Raw genomic sequence first — 4,654 nt, 5'->3', positions numbered from 1 at the left:
AGAGGCTGACTGGGGCCGGTCTGTGGCACACATGCATCAGTAAAAAGAAAACATAGTTGATCATGTCATTTCTAGTTTTATGCTGACTCGACCCAAGTATAGTTACCAGAGAAGAGGGAGCCTCGATTGAGAAAATGACTCCATAAGATCAGGTTATCGATAAGCCTGTAGGGGCATTTTCTTAATTAGTCATTGATAGGGGAGGGCAGGGCCAAATGTGTGTGGGGCCATCCCTGAGCTGGTGGTCCTGAGTTCTATAAGAAAGCATGCTGAGCAAGCCATGAGGAGCAAGCCAGTAAGCAGCACTCCTCCATGGCCTCTCCATCAGCTCCCACCTCAGCTCTCTGCCCTGTCTGAGTTCCTGCCCTATTTCCTTTGATGGTAAACTATGTTGGGGAAGCATAATCTAAATAAACCCTCTCCCCCAACCCAACTTGCTTTTTTGGTCATGGTTTCATCAAACAATAGAAACCCTAAGTAAGACAGTTCAGATTATGAAATACTCAGTCACAGATGGCCTGTATAGGTGACAATTCATATTGCTCAGTGTGTGTGTGTGTGTGTGTGTGTGTGTGTGTGTTCTTGAATATGTTCTGGCAATTTTCTGAATATTCTCCACAAAGTTTTCCTGGTCAATCCCTCAGAGTACTGTTAGTAAGTTAGTAAGGTAGACAGAGGAGATGTTATCTTTCACAGGTTCTATTCTTGTCTCAAGTGCTCCACTGACTCTCTTTGGGGATCCACGCTTGCCCTGTGTCTTCTGGATGCAATTTTGCTCTGCAGCGTTCCAACAAGGACTCATCATCATGATCATCTGTGCTTCTTGGTGGTCACATTCCTTACTGCACAATATCTATAAAAGATGTACTCGTAAGGAGCCTGTGCCCTTGAAAAACAAGCAGTCGCTTTATTTAATTAGTTGCTCTTTTGTAAGCCCAGGTTGAATTCTCTTGAATTCCCCTCTAAAAGCAGGGGAAGTTAGCAAGAAAGTGAGTCAGAAAGGGGGGTTTCCCGTGCCCACGAGCGCTTCAGCCGAACTGATGCTGTAATTTTCCTCTTGTTCCATCCTTGTTGATGTGACTCATGAGCTATGAAAGTCACTGCTCAAATATTTCAGACTGGCTTTTGTTAGCCTCAAGCAAGACATCTTTACACTTATTTACTAAGTGTCCATTTTATCATGACAATGAACAAACAGCATTTTCCAGCCTGTAATGTAGTTTGGATTTTGACAGCTGTATATTCATGTAATCATGGCCACAATCAAGCAGAGAGAGATTCCCATCTGTCTAAGTGCTCTCTGGTGCTTTTACACAGTTAACTTCCTTCCCTGTCTTTCAGTCTGTGCAAACCACCGATCTGTTTTCTGTTGCTGTGGTTTTGCCTTTACAAGAACTTCATATAAGTGGGTCTGTGTTTGTGTTTATGCCTTTGTGTGTATGAACTTGTGTGCATGGGTGTAGAAGCTAGAAGTTGACGCTGGGTGTTTTCCTCTGTTCCTTTCCTCTCTCTCTCTCTCTCTCTCTCTCTCTCTCTCTCTCTCTCTCTCTCTCTCTCTCTCTCTTTCTTTTTGACAGGGTTTCCTATTGAACTTGGAATTCATGGATTCCGCTCGACTGACTGGTCTGCAGGCTCTGAGGATCTTGTCACAGCCTTGCTCTTCCCACACTGGATTTATAAACATGCCTGATTTTAAGTTTGTGTTGGGGATAGGCATCAAGTCTTCATGCTTGCTGAGCAGGTACTTTAGCAAATGAGCAATCTTCCTGACGCCTGAATGGATGACACAAACAAACAAACAAACAACCCTATTTTATATTAATAGTTCTTCCTTTAAAAACGTATGTGTAGGCAGCGAGCCTTCTGGCTATTGAGTTAGGCAATCGGGCTTGTACATTATGAACACTGTTGATGTACACTGTTTTCATTTTGTAGTAAATACTTAGATGTTGTACTGTTAGGTTGAGATCTAAGTGTATCTCTGACCCCTGGTCTCTTTCTGAAGTGGCTGTATCACATGACACCATCATTGGTGAGAATTTGTTATTATACATATGTAACAACACTTAGATTTGCCAAGATTCTGTATTCTAGCCACATGCGTAGTGAAGCTCATTGTTTTAAGTTACACTTGCTTAATGAAATGCAGTCCATCAGTGCAGGTACTCATTCATCTCATCTCCTTTGGTCAAGAGTCATTTTAAATTTGCCCACTTAAAAAATTGAACTATTAAGAGGTCTGCTCACTGCCATGTGTCTTGAGAAAGACACACAGAGGCTCATCTGCCGAGTGGCCCAGCATTGGAAGCCACTGTGATGTGCAAGTATATGGTGGAGAGATGGGAGAAAAAGAAGCTGGCTGGTTTGAGCACTATGAAGAGAGCCTGAACTGGAGACGGAGTGGAGAGGAGTGGTCTGTTGTGAGTATCCTGTGTTGCCCCCTGAGGCTGTGCTGCCATGTCTGGGTTTGTGGCCATAGAGCAGCAGGGGTCTGGGTTGATGTGCAGTGGCTCACATGACCACTAAAGGCTATATTGTATGTCCGTGGTCTGGGCTGCCACTTGGGACCATGTTGATTTCCAAGGGCTGTACAGAACTGGCTCCTCTCCTTACTGGCTGAAGCACTCAGGAGAGCTGGCCCCCAGCGCTCATCTGCCATGAGGTGCTACTGAGTTTGGGAGAGATGTCTTCCCTACCTTTCATCCTTATATGCCTGTGAGCAGGCAAGAGAACTGATCTCAAGGTCCTGAGAGAGACAGTGAGCCATTCCTGCCTCTCATTGACTGCAGCACTTGGGAAAACCAGACCCTGCACCTCACCTGGGCAGCACAGCGGGAGTTGGCCCTGGTGATGAAGGCTCACTTGACTGGCCCCAGCATGTGAGAGCAGGAGAGCTGGCTCCTCCCCTTGCCTGCTATGGCATTGGGTTAACTAGCCTGGGCAGTGCTAGAGAGCTCACCCTAGTGGTGTGGGTGTAGGAGAGCTGGCAGGCTGACCAACTCAGCTACTACCCAGGCCCAGGTCCAGGGCTTTGAGTTAGTCCACCCCAACATCTACCCCATCTGTGAACTGCTGCAGTTAGTGAAGGGGGCAGTCTTGCAGATCCAAAGCTATAGGGGACACAGGGCAACAAGAGGATATCTGAGAGGAGACCTGGTGAGGATTCAGTATGGATAGTATAGCAGAAGCCAGAGGCTTTGAACCGGACCAGGGACTCATAGCAATGAAGATTCACAGGTAGAGATTTGTGGACAAAAGGGTGTACGGTGTGACACACTATGATACACTACAGCTTCAATGACGAGATTAATAATTCTTTCATATTCTTATTTTTCAATGTTCTTTTGCGGGGCGGTTACAACAGAAGAGGGCTGATACGAAGGAACGGGGAAATGAGCGGGATCAGGGTACATGATGTGAAGTTCACAAAGGGTCAATAAAAAGTTAAAAAAAAAAAGAAAAATACATTAACACTCTGAATTCATATGATTTATCAGAATATACTCTCCATTTTCCTGTCAACATGTGGGTTTCCTCTTTATTTTCTTAAATCGTTTCTTTCAGATTGCTCATTTCAAAACTTGATAAAGTGCCACTTACTAATAATTTATGTCTCATCTTGCAACTCTTTGCCAAATCCCAATCACATAGATGTTGTTTGTCCCCAAGGCTTATACCTTTAGCTCTTGTGTTTAAGCTTCTAGAACCCTGGGGATAACAAAACTAAAAGGGATTTGAGTGGGACTATTCACTGATTTGTTCAGTAGTACTCACTCGGCACGTATACACATTGTGTGTAAATTTAAAAGCTAAAGGCAGAGCTCACCCGAAGAATATAGGTAGTTTTAGAGTCCAAGCAACTCTTGGAAGGAGCCAGGGTATATGTATCTTCTCTCTTCTGTCCATTGGTTTCCTGTGCTCAGTGCACATGAGAAGAAATAAGGCCAATGGTAGCTGGGATCCCCAGGTGACAAGCTAAGTGTAAGTGACTGACACTATGGATTGGCTTGGTCCCAACTCCACGGAATGGAATGTTTGCTCCAATTGTGTGTCCATGATGGCCTTGATAGAGCAAGCCGGTCTTCTGGGACTCATTCGCTCTTCTCCAGAGAGTAGGGGTGGTGGCGCTTTGCCTGAGATTCCAAATGTAGTATCCATGTATCAGGCTTCCTCTTTTTAAGACTTACCTCTATCTTATGTGTATGGATGTTTTGCCTGAATGTATCTAAGTGCACCACAGGTGGGAAACTCCTGCTGGGGCCAGAAGGGGACAAGGGACAGTTGTGAGCTGTCACGTGGGTGCATGACAAGTGCAGCAAATGCTGTTCACTGCTGAGCCACCTCTCCAGCCCCCCTTTAACTTTTATTTTGTTTTTTCTTGGCGTGGGTGTATGTGTATGCCAAATACATTTCAGTGCCTCCAGAGGGTGTTGGATCCCCCACCCACCCACCCAGCACTGGAGTTACAGACCCACCCACCGGTGGGAGATGCCTAACATAGGTGCTGGATTCTGAACTTGTGTTCTCTGGAAAAACAGTTCTTGATTGTTGAGCTATTTCTCCAGCCCCAATGACCTTGTTCATTTTTTGAAACAAGGCCTCACTGTGTAACCATGGCTGGCCTGGAACTCACTATGTAGATCTGGCTGGCTTT

Source organism: Mus pahari, chromosome 2 (genome assembly GCF_900095145.1).
Source record: "Mus pahari chromosome 2, PAHARI_EIJ_v1.1, whole genome shotgun sequence".
Classification (NCBI taxonomy): domain Eukaryota; kingdom Metazoa; phylum Chordata; class Mammalia; order Rodentia; family Muridae; genus Mus; species Mus pahari.
The sequence above is the reverse complement of the archived record's forward strand: the minus strand, read 5'-3'. Positions refer to the sequence as shown.